Below are 26,380 nucleotides of genomic sequence, written 5' to 3' on the forward strand. Positions count from 1 at the left end.
ATCTATTGTGCTCTCTTTTTCTTTAAGTCACATCCTTAAAACTCTTCTAGATTTTAGTTGGTTTTAGTTCAGGGGTTCATTGTGAAAAATGTGAGCGTGGATTGGGTTGTGCCTGCTGGTTACACTTCAAGGAGTCGGAGTGTACCATTTGGAGATGCAAGCATGCATGTGGACTTCCGTATGCATGTGATCCAGTATGTCTCCATCCTGCCCATTTCCTTAGAAAAGTGAGCCAGTGGTGGTGTAATGGTTAGAGTGTCCACCCAAGGACCTGGGAGATCAGGGTTCAATTCCCCACTGGGCCATCATGAATCTTGCTTGGATGACTTTGGGCCAGTCATTGCCTCTCAGCCTAACCTACTTCACAGGGTAGTGGTGGGGATTAAATGAAGAAAGGGGCGAAGAAAAAGGTGGGGGCATAAATGCAATCAATCAATAAATACATGGTACCCTTGAGTGTGGGCCAGGGCCAGATCCACCCTGTTTAATTTGTCCCATGTGTTTGTTCCTTCCCCAACAGGCAACTGATGGACAGGGATTTGTTATCAGCTGTTGGGATTAGTCCTCTTGCTGGGGTAAAAGAATATGTGGACTCTTTTGCAGAGAAAGTAACTCACAAATCATGCATTTCTAAGGGTGAGGAAGACCAGAGCATTTCTAATGATGTCTAGTGAGATTCATTTCTTACATGTTAAATTCAGATATGCAAAACTCTCTTGCCCCATCAAATTAAAAAATGTGGCTCTCATGATGCATATTGCTGCATTTCTCTTTCTATATTATTTGCTCTTTATTTCTAATAATAATTTATTATTTATACCCCACCCATCTGGCTGGGTTTATTTGGAAAGTACAACCTTAGTACTGCTCCTGTGTTATGCTTAGTAGCTTTGATCTTTTTTTTGTCTTGTTCGTAATTTTGATTTTATATTAAACAATTTTTTTTAAAGAAAAAAACACCTTTGGGGCAAAACCTTTTTTTAATAAAAAAAACCCTCTTCTCTTTCCTCCTCTACTCCCGGCCAGCCCTTCTTCATAAAATACTGATAAAAGCAGCTCACCTGGCCAGGATGGTGTAAGAATTGCTCAGAACATGTTTGTGGAACACCTTGAACACTTGGTTGCCAGTTTCAGAGTGCCCACAAAGGGTCTGTTTTCTGAGGCTGATGCTGGAATTCATTGGTGGGAGAGGGAGAAGGTCAGCTCCCTGTTGCATCTCTGCATGAATCACTGCTCCAGGTGAGGGTAGACAAATCTGCCAGTTTTGTTTTTTCTCGGTTTCTCATTCTTCCAATTTTAACAGGAGCTTGCCACATTTGCGCACCAGAAATATGAAATCCCACAAGCATTTCGTGACACATCTCCTAAAATAAATTATTTATGTTCAGTTTTCCCTAAAGCACATCTTTGAATATTTTCATAGTTATATGCAGCTTTATGCACCCTTCCTATAATTTTTACGCACAGCTTTTTTTCCGTTGTAGAATGCAGTGTGTGGACTGCAAATCTTGAAGGATAGCTGCATTTCTGATTATTGCATTGCTTCAGGAAGTGCAAATCAGGCAGGTTCATATTGAATGTGAATGGGACCAAATAGCTCCCCCATCCCGAGATCTAGGTTTGGACTCCAACAAGGAACCATGTCCAGACCAACCATTCTCCTATAAACAAAACTAGTAAGGGGCATGTGGAACTGGGCTCCTCTAAGAGTGTGTGGTTCTTATTGCTGCACATTTTGAAAGCACACCCTCTCTTGGGGAGGTAGGTGGTCTCCCATTGTTGTGTGTTTCTTTGTTTTGCAGCGTGAGAGGAGTTTGGGAAGCCATGACTGCAATTAGTATAGAAAGCATCAGGAAAAATAAATAAATCTGAATTTAGCGCTGAAGCAACAGAAAACTTTCAGGTCTCTAGAGGGCAGCAGAGAGCCATTCTGAACCCTTTCTTTCAGGAAAGCCAATGGAGCTGGACTGGAATCCAATATGATGGTTTGAACACACTGCGATATGAATGTTGTCTCTTTTCTCTCACTTTTGTCAGGGGAAGATGATAGAGAGAGGGGGTGGCAGACAGAGAGGTCTAGCGGAGCTGAGTGGTAGGTCACAGATGAGGAGCCTTGAAATGTAAGTGGAAATCAAATGAGATGTTAGAAAGCCGCAGTAGATATATTTACTGAGTCCTCATATTTCTCAAGGGGTGGGGTAGGAAAGTCCCTCTCCACTGGGTAGTCTCCAAGTCCTCACTGGGCTTTTCTGGCCAGTAGTTATTAGCCATGAGAGCATCTACTTCTGAATAGCAGGGGCTGTTTCCTCCATGCCTTGTTTGTGAGCACCCAGGAAGCACCTGCCTTGCCCAGCCTTCTCCAGCCGGTGCCCTCTAGAAGTTTGGGCCCAACTCCCATCAGCTCCCAGCCTGGAACTTGTAATCTGGATGGCACCAGGTTGGGGAAGGCTGCCCTAGCCTTTATAGAACCGTGGATCCAAAGGAAAGCATGAGGGAGTCATCTTGCCCGGTGGCTTTGTGTGATGTGAGGCAGCCCCTCCGAGCGCTCAGGCTTCCCTTACAGCACGGCTGGGGCTGACTGGAGATGTAGTTGGACAACATCTGCAGGACATCAGGGATAGACCAAGCTGGCGGCCTGGATTCTGGGTGTCTGCAACGAAGATATAACAGTCTGTTCCGTTCCAGAATCCCTATGAGGATGGGACAGAAGGCAGGGACAGCTGGGCAGTGGATGGTTTCCAGTTTCACCCTTTGACCTGGAGAACTCAAAGCGCCTGGCCCTGAATGAAGGCCAGTCTGGCTGCACCCAAGACAGATCTGTTTCTTCTTAACCAGAGAGATCCTTGCCTCTCTCTTTAGCCCCTGCTTCCTCCTGCTGGGCCCCTTGTGGTTAGCCTGGCTAATCTCCCAACGGAATGTGCCTTGGAAATGTGAGAGAACCAGTTGCACCCCTCTGTCTCCCTTGTGAGCAGTTTATTGGAAGGTGGGAAGGGCGGTTGTCCAGAGTTCAGTGTTGGGGGGGCACAGGTCCCCAGGGATTCATATCCTGAGTCGCCTGCTGGGTCTCTTTGCGCGCTCGCGCACGAACACACACAGAGGGTGAGCACAGCTCCTGGGTTGGCCTGTTAAAAAAATAATAATCCGAGGTAAGGTGCAACCCCAAAAATATTTTTCCCGTGGGCAAAATTGGAGGATGAAACACATGTACAGCATTGAAAAGTCTTTGGCTGGAGAGGAGCTCTTGGCTCCTTGTGCTGCTCTCTGGTTTTTTAATAGCACAAGCTTAATAACACTGGTGCACGGGAGAGCGGCTTTCTGGAACGAGAAACTGCAGAAGTCTCCCAAAGGCTGGAAGAGCGGCAAGCAGGGAGGGCCGGCGGGCAGAGAGAGAGAGAGAGAGAGAGAGAGCGCTACAGAGAGAGCGCACTAGCCGTGGGAGGGCTTCAGTCTCCTTGCAGATTGAGCCAGCCTGCAAAATACTTGTGTGGGTGTTTTTCTGTGGAGGAAGTGGAAGGGATATTTTCTCTCCCCTTTCCCCAATCCCTCTCCTGTAAATGCTGGAATTCGAGGTCACCCAGTGCTACGTGTCTGCAGTAAGCTTTGGACTGATGAAAGGAAGGTTTCCCGACAAAGGGTGATTGAGTTACTAGCCACGATGGCTCTGCTCTGCTTCCGCAGTCGGAGGCAGCTTCTGGGTGCCAGTTCCTGGAAGGGAGAGGGTTCTTGACTTGGGTCCTACTTACAGGTTTCCCAGAGGAGGCATCTGGTTGGCTACTGTGAGAACAGGATGCTGGACTTGATGGGGGGCTCCATTTGGCCTGACCCTGTACACTCTTTGTACATTCTTATAAGTTGAGAAACTCTTTCCGCAAACTATGCTGATCGCCAGTGGCTTAGATGGCTTTCAAAGGGGAGAGTAGTAGCAGCAAGAGATTTATTAGAGGCTGATTTAGAATTGATGGCTAAATGGAGACTCCATGTCCAGGGGTGCTCTATCTCTGAATGCCAGCTGTTGTAGTAATTTCCCTTCATGTCATGCTTGCTTGCTGGTCATTGTGGAAAGCTGGAAACTGGATTGGGAAGACATTTGGCCTGATCCAGGAGAACACTCCTCATGTGCTTATTTCCTTTCTAGCCTCTCTTTCCTCCTGGGAGCTCAAGGTGGCATGCGCTGCCCTTCTTCACCTCACCATTTTGTCTTCTCAACTGCCCTCCAAGGTATGTTTGACTGACAGCTGGTGATGGTCCCAAGATGAGCTTCATGGCTGAGTGGGGATTTGAACCCAGGTCTCCTAGCCTGACACCCTAATCATAACATCGCAGGCAAGAGGAAGCTAGACTTCTGGGCTTTGGACCCAATGCAGCAAGGCAATTCTTAAAAATTGAGGACGGCTTCTTTTCCTCAGAATAGAGGCCTCCTACCCTGCCTTGAAAACCGCCTTCCTTCTCTGATCCACTCGCCTACCGGCCTCTGTTATTAATAATTATTACTTGTGGATTGTGGGAAGCGGCCCCGGGGGCTCTGGGTCAGGGTGGCTGCGTTTCAGGGGCACAGATCTGGCTTGTAAATATTTGGTTTCCGAAGTGCCACTGTTGCCAGCCTTGACCCCTCACAGCGGCAAGAGGTGCTCTGCTTAATTTGTAACTGGGCCCCCACTGCGCAAACAGCTCAGTGGATAATTAACCGAAGCCGCCTCATCAGAAGCGCAGCTCCAGAGGGAAAGGTAAAAAAAAGGCCCAGTTGCCGGATTTTTATTTTAAATCTTCATGCTTTGCAAGTTCCTTTTTTCAGGACCGGTAGGGAGCAGCAGAGCAAAGAGGACACTGCATCTGCCCCAGTCTCAGTCCCCACCATCAACAGCCAGGCAGCTCTTGGGTGACAGGGTTGCTGTGAAGTCTTGAGGAGCGGGCAGAGAAAGATGGAACTAGGCTCCAGTGGGCCAGTGGTCAGCAAGCCTGTGGTTCAGTGGCAGAGCTTGACCATGAGCAGCACCTAGTGTTGAGCATAAGAAGAGTCTGCAGGATCAGGTCAATGGCCCATCTAGTCTAGCATCCTTTCCTGACAGTGACCAACCCCAATGGGAGGCCCCCCAGGAGGTCCTGAGCTTAACAGCATCTCTGCCCCCTTGTGATTCCCAGCAGCTGGTATTCAAAAGCATTGCTGCTTCTTGACCTTGGAGGCAGACCTATTGGGGCTAGTAGCCATCGATGGAGTGAGTTCCATAGCTTAACTCTGCACTGCACGAAGTGCAGAAGAAAACACGAGAACCACCTTCTGGATCAGGACAAAGGAGGCCTATCTAGTCCATCATCCTCTGCTCACAGTGGCCAACCATGGGAAACTTGCAAGCAGGACCCGAGCACAAGACCCCTCTCCTCGCTGTGGTTTCCACCAACTGCTGTTCAGAAGCACTACTGACCGTCATGGCTAGCTATCGTTGGCGCAGGTGTTGAGACAGGGAACTGTTAGCCCCATGGTGATCTAGGAGAGGCAAGAGACACCGAAATCTTCATTTTGGAGCAGGGCCATAGCTCTGTGGGAGATAATCTGCTTTGCATGCAGAAAGTCCCAGGTCCAGTTCCCAGGGGGCATCTCCACGTAGGGCTGGAAGAGGCTCTCTGCCTGCAACCCTGGAGAGCCATTCCCGCCTGTCAGTGCAGACAACACCAGAAGGCAACATCCTCTGTTCCTTTTATACAAGGAACTGCATCTACTTAGTGCTTCAACACATTTTCAGTCTTTCGCTCAGGTCCTTAATCCAAGCAGAGAGAAGCGTGACTCAGCTACCAGAATAAATGATCTGCATAGTGCTAATTTGCATATTTCCTTTTTTTCTCCTTACACATTCTTCTTTATTTGATCATAAGAGGGGCAAGGGCACCTCAGCCCCACTCTCAGCCAGTGTAAACCTTATTCGGACCTCCCCTCTCTGGCTTCTCAGCAGGCACTGACTGCCCACATCATCCTAGGCTTTGCTCTGTGGCCATGAGGTTTAGAAACTTGAGTCCCATTTAAAAATGCACGGTTTGTAGGCATCGGCTTTTGAGCACCCACAACCACTTCCAGGGCCTTGTCCCCCCAAGCAGCTCCTGCAGAATTGACATATCCCTACAAGGCAGGGTGGAGTGGGAACCTTAAAAGTATCTTCTCACATCCAGGGTTATCACTCCCACCTCCTCATTCCCTCCTGCATAGCTTCAGCCTTCCACCTTGACTCTTTCCGATGCAGACTCCTCTGCCTTTTGAGCATCTCTTCTCCAGCCTGCCTCCTTAGACTCCATCTTTGCTGTCCGCTTAATCTCCCTGTTTTATCTCTTTCTTTCTGCAATGCATCCCTGATATCTCCGCTGAGCCAACCTTCCCAGCGGCAGCCCCTCTTATCTGTCCAGGTGATAGAAAGTAAGAGGTACTAGAAGGTACAGCATTCTCGTAGCGGGAATCTCTGCGGCTGTGCAGAGAGCTCTTGACAAATTGAAGGCGAGTGTTTAGGCGCAGCTTGAGGCTTTTTCTTTTTGTCTTGGGAGGATCAACGCAGCCCTTAACTTGTTTTGGCTCTAATGCCAAGGATGCAAAGATTAAAGCTGCCAGCAGATCGATTATTTGTAATTGATTTAACCTTTCCTCTGTCTGGCATTGACTGATCTTTAGATTTAAATGAAGATCCGGACTGTGAAACTTCTGTAAAGTTAACGTGCCTATAAAGCCAAAGATCGAACAGGATGGTTCCTCTTAAGCGGTTGGTGTGTGTGACCTTTTAGCGCAAAGGCCGTTATAACTATAGGCAGCCTTCCACGGGCCACATGCTGGAAGTGGGTGGCACTGGAAAAAAAGAGGAGTGGTCATATACATAAAAAACAAAATTGAAGCTCAACAAATTTTCAAAGATGAAGAAGGAAGGATAATTGCGGTTCGAATCAAATGGCAAGGAGAAAATTTGATCATAGTCGGGATCTATGCACCTAATGGTAATAAGACTGAGTTCTATAAAACATTGGAAGAAAAATTATTTGAATATATAGATCAGAAAATTATAACAATGGGTGATATGAATGGAGTGGTCTCATTGGAAATGGATAGACTTAGAGAGGGAACAAGCAAGGAAGGGAAACTACCCAAATCCTTTTTCTCAATGATTCAAAATTGTAATCTGATAGATATTTGGCGACTTAGACACCCATTGGACAAACAGTTTACTTACTATGCCGAACCGAACCAGTCAATGTCAAGGATTGATCAGATTTGGATCTCGAGTGAACTGACTCCAAGAACCCAACGGATAGAAATACAACCGAAAGTGATTTCCGACCATAGTCCAATAAAATTTGAACTAAAAGGTTTTGAGGAGAGAACTTTCAGATGGAGAATGAAAGATTATCTCTTAGACGACCAGAAAATCGTTGAAAAAGCACAAAAGAGGTTAACTGAATACTTTGTTGACAACTGTAACAAGGGTACAAAGATAAAAGTGGTTTGGGATGCAAGCAAGGCAGTGATGAGAGGATTTTTTATCCAGCAGAATTCGATCAAAAAGAAAAACAGAAAAAGGTAAAAAAGAAATTTTGAAGCAGATAATGGACAATGAACAAAAATTAATCAAGAAACCAAATAGTCAAAAAATAAAAGAAAATATCAAAGCTCTACAAACTCAGTTTGCAATGACAATAAATAGAGAAGTGGAATCGAATATTAAAAAACTGAGTCAAAGAAACTTCGACTTCGCGAATAAATCAGCAAAATGGCTTGCATGGCAAATCAAAAAAAGAAAGGAACAGAATACAATAAACAAAATTATAGTGGAAGGAGAAGAGATAATCCAAAGGAAATTAGAAAGGGATTCTTGGACTACTACAGAAGACTATATAAAAATAGAGAAAGAAACAATTTGAGGAAAATAGAGAGATTTTTGAAGGAGAAAAAGGTGCAGAAGATCCCGACAGATAAAAAAGAACAGTTGAATACCCCAATAGAAATAGAAGAGATAAAAGAAGCAATAAAAGATTTTAAAAGGGGAAAGGCTCCAGGTCCAGATGGATTCACCACAAGCTATTACAAAGAAATGAAATCTACTTTGATGATGCCACTGAAAGAAGTAATGAACAACATTCTAAGAGAAAGAGACATCACGGAAACATGGAAAGAAGCATATATTACATTTATTCCAAAACAGGATTCAGACCTAACTCAAGTTAAAAATTACAGGCCGATCTCATTGCTGAACACAGACTATAAAATATTTGCAGGAATCCTTGCGAAAAGATTGAAAAATATACTATTAGAAATCATTCATAAGGATCAGGCGAGTTTCCTTCCAGGCAGGCAGATGAAAGATAATATAAGAAATATAATCAATATTGTGGAATATCTGTCTGCCAGGAATGAGAAACAAGCCATAATGATGTTTGTGGATGCGGAGAAGGCCTTTGACAATATAGCATGGGACTTTATGTTGAGAAACTTGGAATATATGGAGGTTGGTAAAGAATTCTTTAATGGAATAAAGGCAATTTATACAGAACAAAAAGCCAAATTGATTATAAACAATGTAGTCACAGAAGAAATAGAGATATTAAAAGGAACAAGACAGGGATGTCCACTTTCGCCACTATTATTTATAATGGTGCTAGAAGTCCTTTTAAATTCGATTAGACAAAATAAGAAAATAAAAGGAGTGACAATTGGCCACAATGAATATAAGATCAAAGCGTTTGCAGACGATTTGGTAATAACGATAGAAGAGCCAACAAGTACAGCAAAAGAAGTATTGGAGGAAATTGAACAGTTTGGAGGAGTGGCAGGTTTCAGACTAAACAAGAAGAAAACGAAAATAATTGCGAATAACATGGATCAAAGTGTAATTGAAATAATGCAACAGCAAACAGAGATAGAGGTGGTTAAAAAGGTGAAATATCTAGGAATATGGGTAACTCCCAAAAATATAGATCTATACAAGAATAACTATGAACCAGCATGGAATGGAATAAGAAAGGACTTGGAGGTGTGGGGAAGAATGAAATTGTCATTTTGGGGCAGGATTTCTACAATTAAGATGAATGTGCTGCCAAAGATGTTATTTCTATTCCAGACTATCCCCATAATTAAGGGGAATAGGATTTTTAAAGAGTGGCAAAGAGCGATTTCAAGATATATTTGGCAGGGCAAAAAGCCAAGAATTCAATTTAAGTTATTAACAGATATGAGAGAAAGAGGAGGCTTTGCCCTGCCTGATTTGAAACTATATTATGAGGCATCATGCCTTTGCTGGTTGAAAGATTGGATAAAACTAGAAAATAAGGAATTGTTAGACTTAGAGGGGTTTGACAACAGATTTGGATGGCATGCGTATTTATGGTATGATAAAAGGAAAATCCATAAAGGTTTTGAGAACCACATCTTCCGAGGTCCTCTAATTGAAGTATGGGATAGGTATAAAAACCTATTAGAACCTAGACTACCACACTGGTTATCTCCTTTAGAAGTCATGAGTGTAAAGAAAATTAATATGAGAGGCAATTGGATCACATATGGTCAATTGTTATTTAAAGAAGGAGGAAAATGGAAAATGAAACCATATGAACAGGTTAAAGAACATGTATATGATTGGTTGCATTATTTTCAAGTAAATGAAATGTTTAGGAAAGATATTAAAGAATGTGGTTATGCTGACAAGGATTCTAAATTTCAGATTGAAATAATAGATAATGATTTTAAAATTTTATCCAAAATGTATAAGTTGTTGCTAGAATGGAATTTGAAGGATGAGGAAGTCAAGTCGGTTATGATACATTGGGCCAGAGACTTTGGCTATAACATACAATTTGAGGATTGGGAAAAACTATGGAAAGAAAATTTAAAATTTACAGCATGTATGATGTTAAAAGAAAACGTTATGAAAATGTTTTATAGATGGTATATAACACCGGTAAAATTAGCGAAAATGTATAAGACATGTAACAACTGTTGGAAATGTAAAGATAAAGAAGGCTCTTTTTACCATATGTGGTGGGAATGTAAGAAAGTGAAAGGCTTCTGGGAAAGGATATATAATGAACTGAAGAAGATATTAAAATACACATTTATAAAGAAACCAGAGGTCTTTCTGTTAGGAATATTAGGAAATGAGATAAAAAGAAAGGATTGTAAATTGTTCCAATATGCAGTGACAGCGGCAAGAGTGTTACTGGCCCAGAAATGGAAACAACAGGAAATACCGACGGTGGAAGAATGGAGAATGAAGCTGTTAGACTATGCTGAGCTGGATAAATTGACTGGGAAGATTAGATATTTAAGAGACCAAAAGTTAATCGAGGACTGGGGGAAATTTGTGGAATATCTGGAAAGTATAAGTGAGGGACATATAATGCTAGAGGGATTTAAAGAAGCACTGTGAAAAATTGAGAAGTATTGTTTAAAGGGAATAGAAAAGAAAGATATAAATAATGACAATATAAACCTAAGGAATGCGTAACTTAAATAATGACTATGGATGATTTATGGAAAAGCTGAAGGAAGTCCAGAAAAGAAATAATTTGTGAAAAATTGGATGTGAAATTAGTATGTGTTTTTGTTGTAAACTAATAAAAATTATTTCCAAAAAAAAAAAGGAAGTGGGTGGCACTGATGTTTTGGACTGCAGCTCCCATCTGCCCAGTCAGCAAGACTGCATGATGCTTGGGCTGATGGAGACACTGGGGCTGATGGGAGATGTAGTCCAAAACATCTGGAGGAGGAAGGTTGGGGTAGGCTGATATTTAAGAAGCAAACAAACTGCAGAGCAAATATAACATCATGCCTTCCTCCTCAGACTACAACTTCCATAATCCCTGGCCTTTGTCCAGTTTTGCTGCCGGGACTGCTGGGATCAGTGGTGCCAGGGAGGGGATCCTAAGACTCATGTGCCTTGGCTGTCTTTGGAGGGTGAAGAACTCGAGTTTGTGCTGTGTTTTCTGCTGAAATCTTTTAATGCTCAAATTGGTATGGTACATAAGCAAAAGAGGATTCAAAGGGACAACAGGTCCCGTGCAGTGCTAAGCAAGCTAAAACATTGAAGCAGCGAACTACACTACATTATATGGGAAGGGGGTGGGCACAACTTTAGGGCAGCAAGCAGGATGTTCCTTTGGAATGGTCAAACAAACGGGAGCTCTTTCTGGTGGTCTACAGCTGAGCTGTCTGTTTACGCCTGTTTACGCTGGTGTCTCCAAGTCCTCGATGATGGAGGGGGGTATCAGCGCCAGCTCTGAATGAGACTGGGCGGTGGACTTCTCCTGAGAGGAAGGGATGGGGGCAGACCCGAGTAGTGCCAGAGGTGAGGCCGGCACAGGAGCCGGGGCTGAAGTCGGTACAGAGCACCTGGGTGACGTCAGAGGGGACGGGGCAGAGTGCTGGGGCAATATGCCACTGGGTCCCTCCTCAGGACCCGACTCCTTGACCATGACTTCTCTTGGGGTGACTCCTCTGTTGCCACGCTGCCTGTTCCATCCCGCTGGGCCCTTCCCAACTCCACCCACCGCTCATCCTGACTTGGCCAGTGTCTCCTCGGGACTCATGGTGGAAGACATCTTAATCTTAATTTGCATGGTGTAATCAAATCTGGGACATCAGAACATGGTTAGAGTAGGGACCAAAGCCAAGCAAGACAGCTCTAATCTCCACCCCCACACCCCGGACAACCTTAATGCCTTGCGTGTGATTCATCTCCCATTTTTCTCCTGCCTCCAACACAGCGGAGATATCCTATCTTCATTTCCAGAGGAGTGTGGCTGCCTTGATGGAGACGTCTTAATATCTGTGACTAGCAATCGTTGCCTCCCTGCTTAATCAATGCTCCTTACGCACCGACCTCTCTGGATCTCTGTGTTTGCCTGCAAGAACTGTTGTTGTCAGCCAGTTCCAGGGACTCGTTGCAAACCCCTCTCTCCATCTGCCTTCCCCCTCCCGTTCAGCCCCTGGAGAGTTTCTGATGAGCTCGTTGCGTGTTTCATTCTCCATCAATTCCCACCATCGCGGCAAGGCAGCGGCAATTGCTTATAATAAAACATGTCTGTGGCCTAGGAGTGAGTGATGATGCGTCTTGCATGTGCTGCGGCACTCGGGCGTTGAGGGCTTCTGCAAACAGAGTTGGATCGTGGCGCTGATCTGGTTGTGTCGTTCTCACATGGCACAGATAAGAACATAAGATGAGCTGGCCGGGTCAGGCCAATGGCCCATTTAGTCCAACATCCTGCTCTCACAGTGGCCAACCAGTGGCCTGTGGGAAACCAGCAAGGAGGACTAAAGCACAAGAGCTCTCTCCCCTCCTGTGACTTCCAGTAACTGGTGTTCAGAAGCATTGCTGCCTCCGTAGCCATTGTGGCTAGTAGCCATTGGTAGCCTTAACTGCCACAAATTTATCCATTCTTATTTTAAAGCCATCCAAATTGGTGGCCATCACAGCCTCCTGTGGAAGTGAGTTCCATAGTTTAACTATCTGCTGCATGCAAAAGTACTTCCTTTCATCTGCCTGAATCTTCCAACAGATAAGCAGCCTTTTTTGATTTGTCAGCAGCTCAGGGTGTGTTGTGGTTTGTGCACTTGGTTCCTCTTTGGGGGGGGGTGTATCTTAATCCGGGACGTTCAGCTGGCAGTGCTGGCATTCAGCACAGTTTTACTCGGGAGAAAGTAAAGGCGTTAATCTAAAATCCAGTTTCTTTCTGCCAGCAGCCTAGAGGAATCTTAGGTGATTGATTGTACAAGTTTGGAGTGGTTAATTGACTAGATCTGCAAATATTTGTCTATGAAGAAGACAATATTTTTTAAAGATGAAAAGAGTGCTTTCTTCTGTTTTACATGGAGCCTGGATATGATGTGTCAGACTTCATTATAGAAGCATTCCCTCTTCCTGTGTAGGTGAAGAAGAAAGGGATGCCTCTTCCCAAATGACAGTTGCTATCTACAGTTTTTAGACATACCAATAATTATATTATCAACATTTTTTTAGGGGGGGGGGAGCCTGTTGTGCTCCTCTTCTTCCTTCCTTCCTTCTTCTTCTTCTTCTTCTTCTTCTTCTTCTTCTTCTTCTTCTTCTTCTTCTTCTTCTTCTTCTTCTTCAGGGGGTGCCTGGTTAGTCAATCCAAAGGATCTCAGGCTGTAATCCAGTCTCTAGAGCTGGGCTGTGGTTCAACCACTATCGCATTCACAGTCCTGCTGCTCCTCCCATCTAGGGCAGAAGGCTGGGTGAGCAGGGCTAGGGGTGGAGGACAGGCAAATCAATCAAGTGGTGGCAGTATGCCCAGCTCAGGATCCGGTGGCCATCTGTTCCACCATAATGACGCATTTGGACTGGGGCTGATGGGAGTCCAAAATGGCCACGCTGGCTGGAGCTGATGGGAACTGTGGTCCAAAACATTTGAAGGGGACCTAGTTGGCAAAAGACGATGTAGAATCTTAAAAGGAAGGATGAAGCCGCAGCAGAGGAGAAGAGGGGGCAGTGCTGTGGAGAAAGCCAGCTGGTTGATGGTGGACTGGAGATTTGTGACAGACAGGCAGCAGTTCTTCCTTGAGACAGGATCAGGAGAGGGCCCAAGACAGTCCTTGGGGGGTCTGCCTGAAGCTGGAGGCTGGAGGAGGGTGTTAGGGAGAGGTGGCAAAAGATAAGCTTGTATAAGAGAGGAAGAGGTAGGCATGAAGGTCCAAAGCAGTGACTGGTCCAAAGCCACCCAGTGCGCTTCATGGCTGAGTGGAGGTTTGAACCCTGGTCCTCCCAAGTCCAGTCCAGTGCTTGAAATGTCTGCTGTACACTGGCTCTGTACACTGAAGGCTGAGAGTGGTGTGTGTGTGTGTGTGTGTGTGTGCATGCAAGATGCAGAACATCAGCCTTCACCGACATGATGCCCCCCAGATGCCGCAGGACCCCAACTCCCATCAGCCCCATCCAGTGTGCTTGAAGTCCTGCAACATCTTACAGGGCGATGGGAATAACTCTGCAAAACAGCAACATGGAGATTCGGAGGGAACGGAGCCTTAACCGCATCTCGCATTGCTCAAGTGCCTTATCCTCTGTTGCTGCTAATTGTTGCCAACTCTATTACAAAGCCTGGCTGCTCAGGGGGGTGATCAGTTCGCTCCTGGCCCCTAAGCAGCTCAGTCGAAGAGGATGTGTGCTACTCTCTTTGATGGGGTGTCGTCATCATTGGGGGCCTGTTGGACGTTTTCTGGCCCTGCCACGAGCCCACCCCTGCCTGCTGCTGCTGCTGCTGCAGCCCAGAGGAGCAGTTGCTGAATCTTCACGGTTTAATTAGATTTCTCCGGCAACGGCATTACAGAGAAAACGGCGGTTCCTTCCTACCCGGAGGGCCAACAATCTGGCAACTAATGAAGAGGCAGAGGGCCAAGCGGGGAATTGGCTGGGAGTGCTTGCAGGAGAGGAGGGAGTTTTCCTTACACAGGGATGCCTTTCTTTGGAGGCCTCCAGGCCCCAGCACATTTCTCCCCCTTCTCCAGGGGGCTTCATAACCAACCCTCTTGGAATAGGCACCTCTCTTGTTGCATGGATCTAACGAAACTCCTTTTCTTCCTGACTCAGCCCTCCGATTTGAGCATGCAACAGAAGCTATATGAATCTAGGTATATCTTCATAGTCCGAAGGACTAGAATCTTGATTTGAAACAGGTGGAGGGCACCAGACTGGAGAAGCCTGGCTTAGATTGTCTGCTGCCTTCTCTCTTTTTGGCCATTGCCGCTAACCAGTGGGCCTTCTCTCCTTCCAATGCCAGTGCCCAGTTTTCCTCCCTGAGTGCTGTCCTCGGCTGCGAGGCCTGAGGTTCACCTGTCTCTTCCTTGCCTTGCATCAATCCAGAGAGACAAAAGCGCTTAGGGAGGTGCTGGCCTGGATGGGCAGGTCTTCTCTGGGGCTTGTTTTTATTCCGCAGCTGTTCAATCCCAGACCACAGAGAGGGTGGATTTATGTATGAATTATGGAGTGAGCAAATTATTTAAAAATAAAGAATGAAGGGAAGCTTTTTATTGCCTTGGCTGCTGCCCGCTATGCCATTATTGGCAGCATCATAAAAAGAGTGGGGTGCGGGGAGAACAACCCGTCTTCGCATGGATTGCAAATTGCGGTGGTAATTGTAGCATCTGTGTGCGCTCGGAGAGTCAAAGCGTGGCCAGGTGGGGTGGCTTTGAGCACAGCAGTATGGGCATTATACGTGGCTGGCCGGCTGGCTTAGTTAATAGTTTTGGCTCTGAAGAGCTGGGCGTTCTGGCCTCCCCACCCCAACCTCCTACTAGCTCTGTAGTCAGACCAGATGGAGAGGAAAGCGCCTTGTTCCTCTAGGAGTGGGCCGCATCCCACCTGATTGTAGAATTATACAGTTGGAAGGGACCACGAGGGCCATCTAGTCCAACCCCCTGCAGTGCAGGAATCTTTTTTGCCCAGTGTGGCGCTCAAACCCGCAACCCTGAGATTCAGAAGCTTATGTTCTACCGACCGACCTGTCCCTGAACCAAGGGCCCTCCACAGTCGTGTTGGCTGGGGCTGCTGACAGAGGCAGAGCAACCTGCTCCGGTACCCAGAGTGGTGCTTGTCCCAGGGGATGTGGCATGCATCCTGGGGGGTGTCGCCAATCAAGGGTCACCATTTTGTCACACACACCCCTTTGGAATGGTACCCGGAGAGGACCGCACCCCCCCGGACCGCCCCTGCCTGCAGAGAGTTTGCTGTCCGAAACAGCTGGAAGGCACCAGGTTGGGAAAATCCTCAGCTGCCCTGCCCTTTCTCTCTCGTGGCTGCAGAGGTGGCAGAACTGCCGCTGTGAACATAATTCCCATCCCACATTTGTAAAAACTTGATTCTTCAGTGTGGCGGCGCTTGCAGTTTGGAACTCCTTGCCCATTGGCATCAGGCAGACCACTTCGCTGTACAGTGGTACCTTGGGTTACATACGCATCAGGTTACAGACTCCGCTAACCCAGAAATAGTACCTCGGGTTAAGAACTTTGCTTCAGGATGAGAACAGAAATCATGCTCTGGCATCGCGGCGGCAGCAGGAGGCCCCATTAGCTAAAGTGGTGCTTCAGGTTAAGAACAGTTTCAGGTTAAGAACGGACCTCCAGAACGAATTAAGTACTTAACCCGAGGTACCATTGTACTCTTTTTGGCGCCTGCCAAAAACATTCTTTTTTAGAACTAAAAGGTAAGGGTATAAAAGGTAAAGAACCCCTGGACACTTAAGTCCAGTCAAAGGTGACTATGGGGTGCGGCGCTCATCTCACTTCAGGCCAAGGAAGCGGGTGTTTGTCCACAGACAGCTTTCCAGGTCATGTGGCCAGCAAGACTAAACTGCTTCTGTTTAGAACTAGAAGCTTAGAAATTTGATGCAAGTTTTTAATCTGGTTTTAGTCTATTGTTATTTTAACTGTTCAGGCATTTAAAATTACTGTTAATTTTTTGGGTGATAATCTTATTGTTTTATCTTTGTTGTAAACCATCTGCAACGGGTTGGCCTTGTGAGTTGCCAGCCTGCTTGCTGCACCTGCCCTGCCCATCCGCCGTGGCAGGCGTCTTGCCAGTTAGCAGATGTAATCAGAAGCGCACAAAAACGATGTCTGGTTTATTTCTTCGCTAATGAAACTAATTCTATACTGCCTTTCACTCTCCAGAGAATATCAAAGTGGTATCTTGTTTTAAATTATATGCTCCCAACACACACACACGAACCGCCCCCCCCCCAACGTGGAGGCAATAATGCTTCTGAATAGCTGTGGCTAGAAGCCATGGGGTGAAGAGAATGCTCTTGCTCTTGGATCCTGCTTGCTGGTTTCCCTTTGGGGCAACTGGCTGGCCACTGTGAGAACAGGATGCTGAAGGAGATGGGCCTTTGACCTGATCCAGCAAGGCACTTCTTATGTTGACAAAAGCAGTATTACATCCTGTTTTAAATCTCCTCCTCGAACCCCTGCATACCAGAGGAATGGCACTTGGGCACCTAAGCTTTTATTCACTGCCTAACCTTGAAATGCATGCGCCTAATAAGTAAATTAACTGAGGTGCGCGGTGACATGTATCCAGGGCTGTGGGTGCTCTGTGGTTCCCCCAGTCCTGGTAGTTTCTGGGTGTTGGTATATGAGATTAGACTACTAAGCAGTTCTCAGCTGCAGATTTTAATTTGCTCTCTCGGCCCCGTTTCCTGCAGGTCTCTAGTTAGTCATGAACGTGAGCTGGATTCTTCTGTCCTCGATTAGATGATCAAAGGGAGGCAGAAGGGAAGGGCTGGCATCCCTCTGATTGGATCTCCCCAAAGGGAGCAGAGCATGCAAGGAGTGCGAGCCCTCCCCAGCCTGGCTTAATTACTTCCCCATCTAATCATAAGTGGCGCAGTAATTAAAGCGCCACCGCCAAGAGGGAATGGCCTAGGGACAGTCTAGACGGCAATTTGCAGCAGTTTAAATGTGGATGCTGCTGTCCCAGGCAAGGCACATTTTCACCCCGACCCCCCCCTCCCATGAAACCGCTTGATATCTGCGTACCTGTTGGGCGAGGCTAATCCCTTCCTCTTCCTCTCTCTTATTCTAAAGAATTCTCTCATTTTGCTCACCTTGCTCTCAAACATCAGATGGAGCAGAGGTGATAACGGGGGCTTTTGAGAGCCAGGAAAAGTGTATGGTTGGGTTTATAATGGCCCAAGGCTACGTGCAAAGCGTTTGATGTTGGCTGCGAAAGCCAACATCAACTTTTATTAAAAAATGATAATCATAAATAAAAAAGGAAGTTTCTAGCTCTCATTATTGTGAAAGTTGGCTCGAAGGTTCATGTGGGCAATCGATGCCAGAGAGGAGTCGCTGAATAAGTTTCTCTCCACAGTTTCTCTCACTGCCTAGCCAGGGAGGTGGGGGGACGATGGGGAGACAAACAATAGTAAATAATTCCAACTGCCTTGAGCTTCCTGTGTGGCAAGGTGGAATAAAAAGGCATACAATAAAATATATATTACATATAAACATATCGGAACCAATTATGCCAAACATGATTTATTTATTTGCGGATTTATATGTGAAGTGCTCTTTGAAGCTTATATAATAAAAAAGAATTAACACTTTTCAAACATTATTTAAATCAATAATGACATGGAAAACAATATACAAAAGGCAGCAAATAAAAACTGAGTGAAATATGAGGAATTGCAATAGCAAAAGTACTATTTATATTGTCTGTCTATGTGTTCAATTTTTTAAAAAAATATTACTAGAGTTGATTTATTAATTGCTTTCTAAACCATTATCTCAAAGTGATTTACATATAAAATACTGTAATTAAAAACAGTTTAAAAGTGGACACTTGTGGCAGAGACCCATTTATCCAGCTGGGAAAGCCCATTGTAACAGAAACATCTTCAGTTTTTTCTGGAAAATGCAGACAGTGAGGACCTGATATATCTTGACAGGAATGCTATTCCACAGGGCAGGAGCAGCCTTACTAAAAGCCCCGATCTGAGATACTGTAGTAACCTGGTCCTGAGCTATATAGAACCTTTTATGTTAGTACCAACACCTTGAACCTTACCTGGTAGCAAATTGGTAGCCAGTGCACATCCCGCAAGCAATGTTGGGGTTAGTTTGCCCCCACAAGCAGCCTAGTTACCTTCTGACATATAATCCTATAGGTAGTACCAACATTATTTTCCACACATTGCAGACAAGCCAAGAAAGAGAGGCTAGTGAGTTCTTGGCAGAGGCTGGACTTGAACTGGGGTGTTTCTGATTTCAGAGCTCACTCTCTTAGGCAGTGATCATTTTAATCTTTGGATTTAATGGTCTTACAGCATTTACAGCTTTTTACATGAGGCTGGGGAACTTTTTTGGTAGTCTGGGGGGCCACATTCCCCTGGAAATGACCTTTCAGGGGCCACATGGCAGTAGTAGGTGGGGCCAGGAGCAAAAATGTACAGATCCATGGATTACCTTTGTGCAGCAGGGTACTTTGCAGCCATGCAAAGGCCAGTACATCGCGCCACTGAGGCAAGCAAGAGACTTTGTCATAGTTCAAAGACATGTCACAGTCGGGTACCAGCACTTGAGGAGGGTGCAGAGTGCAGAGGGTGGGAGGGATGTTGTCTGGAGGGAGTCCAAGAGCCGGATAGACAGGACTAGAGGGCTGCATTTGGTACTTGGGCCTGAGGTTCCCCACCTCTTCTTTCAAAACATGTCTGCGTTTGGGGGCCCCTTCTGCTCCTCCCAATTCTGCCCTGATGACACCACTGCTCTCAGCTACTTGGCTGCACCAACTGTCAATTACACGGTTCTGCTACGTGTGCACAATTTTTGTGCAGGTTTCAGAATGCAGATGCTGCTGGCAGGGCATGTCGATGGACTGAATTGGGTAAAAAAAATTCCCAGCACAGAGTTCGCGACCCTGAGTCGAGAGCCTCAGCTGCAGAAGGTTTGATCGACTGCCAGGGCAGGGTGGCGCAGCAAAGGCCCCGCATCGAGGGAGATGGTTGAGCGTGCTGAATTGTACTTGGACAAAATGCCTCCTAATTTGTATGGTCCACTCCTCCAACACCACACACACACACACACACACACACACACACAGCCCTGAGCTTTCACAGCTTCTGTATAAGCAAACGCTCTCAGTGGTGTCGTGTCCCGAGCCCCAAGGAGGCATCATGGAGGGGCTGCTCAGACCACAACAAGGGGTGAGGTGAGTTAGAGGAGCTGCCATTGATGACCCATTGGTGACTCCTCCTCTGCATCACACCACCGTCCCCAGGAAGTCCCCCCTTGGGTCTCTCCTCAGACTGCACCTCCTATCCAGACCACACACCCCACTGACTATGCTCCACCCCTTCCTTGAGTGTTTTTGCGTGGCTGGAATGTGTCCTTGATGAACTATGGTAATGCCTCTTGCTCTCCTGGATGGAGAAACCTCTGGCTTTTCCTTGACTGTAGCATAATGGGCAATATCAAGAGCCATATCCATTGCACTGTCTGCTTTTGCTTCTGGCCCCCACTAGTGGCATGTGGCCCCTGGACGGTTGCCTTGGGAGGTCATTTGGGCCCTTGACCTGCAGAGCAGACATATTCTATCGGCCTGAAGCCTTTATCTAGACACACCCTGCCCATCTGTTGTTATGCTTTCTAGCATTTTGCTAAGGGACTACCGTATATTGTTCTTCATTCTTTACATGATTACAGTCTTGTAAGGCCTGGGTTTGCTGCCCGCAACCCTCCATTGCATCCCCACCTGCCCAGCCTCAATACTGCCAAAGTGTTGGGGCTGAAAGACAGGAGTGGGGATTATTTAAGAACACGAAGAAGAGCTTGCTGGATCAGACCCATGGCCCATCTAGTCCAGCATCCTGTTCTTACAGGGGCCAAACCAGATGCCTGTGGGGAACCCGCGAGCAGGACTTGCCCACAAGAGCATCGCCCCCCCCCCGTGGCTTCCAGCAACTGGGGTTCAGAAGCATTACTGCCTCTGACTGTAGAGACAGAGCATGGCTCCAGTGTGGCTGGTAGCCATTGATTGCTTTACCCACCACGAATTCTTCCGATCTTCTTATAAAGCAATCCACTTTAGAAGTCTGTGCTTACAACGGGCTCCCCAGCCCCTTAAACCTCCAGCCCCTAATGCTTGCATGGCTCAGTGGGTCATGATGGTGGGGCCAGGACCAGGGGGTACAGCACTGATCCAGCCTGGCCCGTCTCATTGCTGTCATCTGGGCTGTAACTCATGAAGAGGCCTTCTGTGTCTGCCCTTTCCTCTCCTGCCGAGCTGCATATACTGGTTGAACCAGCAAGTGTATTCCAGGACAGACTGGATTCTGCCAGCACTAGTGGGGGCTTAAACCAGCCTAACGAGGCAACCAAGCTCCCCCCCCCCCTTGTTAGTCAATCTAATCAGTTATTGCAGTTGCTCTTTTTGGGAAGTTTGGTGCACAGGAAGGAACTTGTACTCTCGATAGATCTCGCTGTGCAGTGGGAGGGAATTTAATGTGTTTGCACACACACGCGCAACCCTTTCCCAGCCCGCACATTACGTCTCCAATATGTCCTCTGCGCAGCCATACGCTAATGTGCCTCCTTGGGATTTGATCCATAATTCACTCATTAGAGCACGTTGCCACGGCCGTTTGAAGGAATGACACCTTTTAGCACAGAAAGCCGTGATTTTTTATTTCCGGCTTGGCAGTTTTAATAAATTGCTTGCCATGGAGATTTGAATATTTATTCTCTATCCCCTCCCTCCCACCGCTTATCGCCCTCCCCAGCCTTGACAAGCGTTTTGTTGTTTTGTTATGTTTTTCTCATCTCGCTGTTTAATTTTGCAGGGGTGGGAAGTGGTGGGGGTGGGAGAGAAGAGGGAGAAAGCATTTTCTGGTTTATTTTTTTCGTTCTCCTCTCGGATGCTGACAGCTACGCTGGAGCGATGGGAGATGGAGGGGAGCCAACGGGGTTATTAGAGCTATTTATTTGTATTTCTTTGGCACCTGGAGGGAAGCTGAAACTCCCATTGCTCACGGAGATGTTGCCAGCATGTGAGCGAGGCTCTGCTGCTTCCGTGGTCTGGGTGGGTGCCACAGAGAGTGCTTCCTCTGCGCAACTGTCTCTGCCCCTTCCTGGCTGGCTGCTATCAGGTGTATGGTTCTCTCCCATTGTCAAAGGCCCCAAGATGAGAGCCTTGGAAATGGCCTTGTATCACCACTTCAGACTGCTAGACAAATTTACAGAGGAGGAACCTATCAATGGCTACTAGCCAGGATAGCTTGACTCCTCCTCCACGGTCAGAGGCAGTAATGCTTCTGAATACCAGTTGCTGGAAGCCACAGGAGGTGAGAGGCCTCTTGTGCTTGGGTCTCGCTTGCAGATTTCCCATTCAGGCATCTGGTTGGCCACTGTGAGAACAGGATGCAGGATTAGGAGGGCCATTGGCCTGATCCTGCTGGCTCTTCTTACGTTCTTTCCTGGGCCAGCACTGTTCATTCTTCTGCTTTCCGAGTGTTCTTGTAGCAGGAGCGCTCTACCCCTGAGCTATGATCTCTCTTGAAATGTGCAGAAAGAAGGACAGAAGAAGAGTCTTGCTGGATTAGGCCATCTAGTCCAGCATGCAGTTCTTCCTGCAGCCATCCAGGTTCCTATGAGAAATTCACTAACAGGATATGAAGGTAATAGGTTTTTATTCTTTGCATGCAAACCTCCAGAGGAGATGGAGGGCGAAAGAATTCACTCCAAGCCTCCATTGTACATAACAGTCCTGGGTCAACTGACAAGTTTTCATTAGTTCCTAATTAAAATCATATCAAAATCTGTCTTTCCAAGTCCCAAACCTCAGAATCAACCTTCTCAAGACTAAATTATTATTCTGTAATATGACCATCAATGCAAACATTTCCATTTGTGCTTTGGTTGTTTGCTTACGAAACCATTTAAAGACAGCTACCTGCAGTAAAATCAAACAATGAGAATACTGCAAAACTCAGTCTGCAAATGTATCTTGAGCTGGCTTTATTCCATACTCCCTACCCCCCCCCGCCCCCCGTTCTGCCCACTCTAAGAAGAAGAAGTACTTACAAAGTGGTCTGGGACCTGTCTCTCTATCCCTTTAACTTTTAAAATGTTTTAAGCTGCTTAGAGCAGCTCTGTGGCCAGGCTGCCACACAGTTTAAATATGTATAAAGGAATGAGGCGGCAGCCCCCTGGGTCCCTTTGTAAGTTCCTTGTGGACCTAGGCCCTTACCTACTCTGTTGAGTATGTGTCTTAATCCTCAGGTCGGCATTCATATCTGTGTATGGATCTGAGGAGAGTGGAATAAGAAAGCCTGCCCCAAATGTGGCTCAAACTAGAAGCCTCCCTGACCTTAGCCCACAGCAGCACTTTGTAGTAGCCAGGTACCAAGTTAAAACAGTCCAAATTCCTGGTGAAATGAGAACGTCTTGAACATTGGCCTTTGGGAAGGGCATGGATGTTTGCCAACCAACTGGTGAAACGAATATGGAAGGAACAGGATTACCAGGTCAGGAGCATCCCAGACCCTGAGATTTCAGGGTGCAAACCTGAGACCTTGGAGCTCAAATAACACTGCAATAATAGGCTCAGCAATGCAGATCTGGGCCAACATCCTGGCTGCTGTGTTTTGCCCTAGCTGGCTTCTGAACATCATTTGCCGTTGTTGACAGCATCAATCCGCTGTTGGGGCCCAGCAGACCCCTTTGAAGCCCTAGCTGGAAATAAAGTTAATGACTGATTTCAAAATGGCTCTGATTTAATGTAAAAAAAGATGGATGTTATTGGTAGGCTGTTCCAAAAACATAGCACGACAGAAAGGCTGTTGGAGTACTTTGAGCCTCTCAATGTTAACTTAAATCCCTCGTTTTGTGCTGTCAGGAAGAGTAAACAGAAGAGAAGCAGAGGTGAAATACAGGATTCATAACAGGAGAGAACAAAAATCAAGAACAAAAAATGCTTTGGTGAAATACTGTGTTCATAGTAAATATTAGAAGGGGTTTAGTGAACACCAAATAGCCTACCCCCCAAAAAAAGACAACAAATAAGAAATCAGTGTTCCATGTTTGCATTATTATAAGAACTTACAAGAAGAGTCTGTCTACTAGAGCAGGCCAATGGCCCATCTAATTCAGCATCTTTTTCTCACAGTGGCCAACCAGATGGTTCAGTGAGAAGCCTACAAGCAGGACCTGAGTGGCAACAGCACTGGCCCCTCCTGCAATTTCCAGCAACTGGTATTCAAAGGCATACTGCCTCCCAACAGCAGAGGTAGAACAAGAGCCATTATAGCTAACAGCTATTGATAGCCTTCTCCTCTGTGAATTTGTCCAGTCCTGTTCTAAAGTCTTCCAATTCTGGTGACAACATAAAGCTGATTTGGAGCAGAATTAGACCCCTAGGGTAAAATTCCTCTTCACTTTGTTTTTTTTTTTTTTTTTGGTGTGCACGTGTCCCTTGGTAGTACAAAAAAATGAAATTCATGATAGAAGCAGAATGTGAAGTTAATTTCCCTTTTTCTATTTCAAGAAGTTGCTAGGGTTGAAACAGACCCTATTTTGCTTGGAGATTTGGTAGTTCCACTTTCCCCTTGGTTTCAGTAGGTGGTAGATTGGGGGATTTGGTAGTTTGCAGATGCAGGACCATGTGAGCATTCCTTGGGCCTTGTTCTCGAACCGTTTTTCTACAGCATCTCCAATGGTGCTTCGCCCACCCCTGTTCATGTCTGTTGAGACTGTATGACTTAGCAGAGCTCGATGGGGATTGCGTCAGGAGGAGACTTTGGGTCACTTCGCTCAGGATCTGAGGTTGAATTTGCTCCATTGGCAGTGCTGGTACCAAGGGCTTGATAGCCTTCTTCTTGGTCACAGCTAAAATTGAGATACCCAGAAGGTGGGAGGTGTACCAAGAATTTTCCATGCAAAATCGATATTCTTGCATCACTGGGTTGGCGGAAAAATGCAACACATAATGGCAGAGTGTCGGAGGGTTTAGTGGACCATGGAAGGTGTGAAGCTGGGAGGTGTCCCTTGACCTTCTTTACTAACACTGAGGTGTCTGGTGTTACACCCCTGGACTGTACATGATTTGTTCTGGCAGGGTAGTAGGTATAAGGAATGAAATGCTACCGTCAATTTCCAGTAATGTTTCATATCCAGTCCAGTATGTGTTATCAGCCTGAGTTGTATGCTGTCAAGACCAGCCTGATGCCCTCCAGATGTTTTTGGGCTACAGCTCCCATGCGCCTCAGCTAGCACAATCTGTGTCTGGGTTGTTGTTTTTGCTTGGCAGTTGTTCTGTTTGCATTTGAGAATGTCAGGAAAGGGCCATAACTCAGTGGCAGAGCAATCTGCTTTGCATGCCGGGTTCAATCCCTGGATAGGGCTGGGAGAGAGAGGCTCCTGCCTGAATCCCTGGAGAACCTGCTGCCAGTCATTGTAGACAATACTGATCTGTATGGACCAATGGTCTGATTCAGTATAAGGTGGCTTCTTATATTCCTGTTTAAATAAGTCCTTTATTCAGAACCACAAGGGCTAGGATTTTTCTTTTTCTTTTAGGGAAGGGGTGTAGCTTAGTGGTAGAGCGTCCCAGGTTCAATCCCCAATGGCATCTCCTGGTAGGGCTGGGAGAGTTCCCTCCCTGAAATCCTGGAAAGCTGCTGCAAGTCAGTGTGGACAACACTGAGCTAGATGGACCAGCTTCCTATATTCCTACTAAATAAAGTTATAAAAAACTGGAATGGTCTCCCTCAGAAGGTTGTGATCCCTCCTTCCTTGGAGGTTTTTAAGCAGAGGTTGGGTGGCCATCCGTCATGGATGTTTTAGATTAGATTCCTGCCTTGCAGGGGGTTGGACTAGATGATCCTTGGAGGTCCCTTCCAACTCTACAATTCTATGATTTTAGTATTCTTTTTTTACAGTCAGTCTGATGCTTTGGTAGGTTAGATGGTGGTGGTGGAGCAGACCAGGGGGTGGGCAAATGTGTAATGTACCATAACCTCCATAGGATTTCAGAGAAATATTGTTGACCTATTGAGCAAAGCTGAGGGAACAATGAGCAATTTTGGTTTCTCCTTGGAACATGTAACTCCTCTGAATTGCACCCCAGTGGGAAAAGCAGGCTGGCCCCCAAAACTACTTTTGTCCAGCTGGCAATACTGAAGGGTTGTGCCCGACCCGGAAATGCTGGAAGTTTTGGAGCCTAGGATTGGAAGATTGGGGAGCAGGCTGATGCCACTTGGAGAGCAGCATAGCCTGCCTGTGTGCTTCCTTTTGTGTCGATAAGCAGATTAAAGTTATCCTGCACTTCGCAGTGCTTTCTCCTCTGAACAAAAAATGAATCTTCTGAAGGTTATCTTGAACTTTGCAAACTTAAGTGCTTGGTGGAAAGAGAGATAAATGATCTGAGCTGATAACCCTTTTCAAAGGGGTTAAGACCCTCTTGACCACCACCAATTGCTTTCCTCCCTAGGTAGCTGATCCCAGCTCGCCTCCTGCAGTATCAGCCTTTGTTTATCTATTGGCCAACTGCTGCCAAAGTTCGGGACTCTCATCAGGTCCTTCCGTGTCTGGGATTCTGCCTGCAGTCTGGAGAGAGACGCACACACAGAGGGCTGAAGTATCTTTCGGATTTTCCGTTGAGAGACCCACGTGGGCTGCTTCTTGTTCTTCAAGGCATCGTAGGGGTGCGGTGTGCAGGATTTGCAGTTTCTCTCTTTGAAGGAAGGGGTCTTGAGAACGTGAGTAGGCCAAACCACAGTGGGTCTTTTGGGTCCAAGGCGGCACATTGGGAAAACAGAGAGGCAGGGCACATAGGCAACAGGCCTCCTGCACTGTTTGTCCTCAGCAGTTTGTATTCTGAGGTACATTGCCTTTGAACATGGAGGTTCTATGTGA

At 46.3% G+C, this 26,380-nt stretch overlaps 1 protein-coding gene across 10 annotated transcripts in view; it reads left to right on the forward strand.

Moving 5' to 3' along the window:
* PC (pyruvate carboxylase) overlaps positions 1–26,380 on the forward strand; it is a 268,658-nt gene that overhangs the window by 23,800 nt on the left and 218,478 nt on the right. Inside the window, exon 1 of one of the 10 annotated variants that reach the window (XM_081175509.1) lies at positions 2,102–2,120. The exons of 8 other annotated variants lie outside the window; for them this stretch is intronic. The gene's annotated coding sequence lies outside the window, so the exon portion shown is untranslated. Of the gene's footprint in view, positions 1–2,101; positions 2,121–26,200; positions 26,224–26,380 lie in introns of those variants that run through there. One more of the 10 variants, XM_081175508.1, reaches the window with a different exon arrangement.

The sequence above is a fragment of the Podarcis bocagei genome (assembly GCF_964188305.1).
Source record: "Podarcis bocagei genome assembly, chromosome: 16".
NCBI lineage: Eukaryota > Metazoa > Chordata > Lepidosauria > Squamata > Lacertidae > Podarcis > Podarcis bocagei.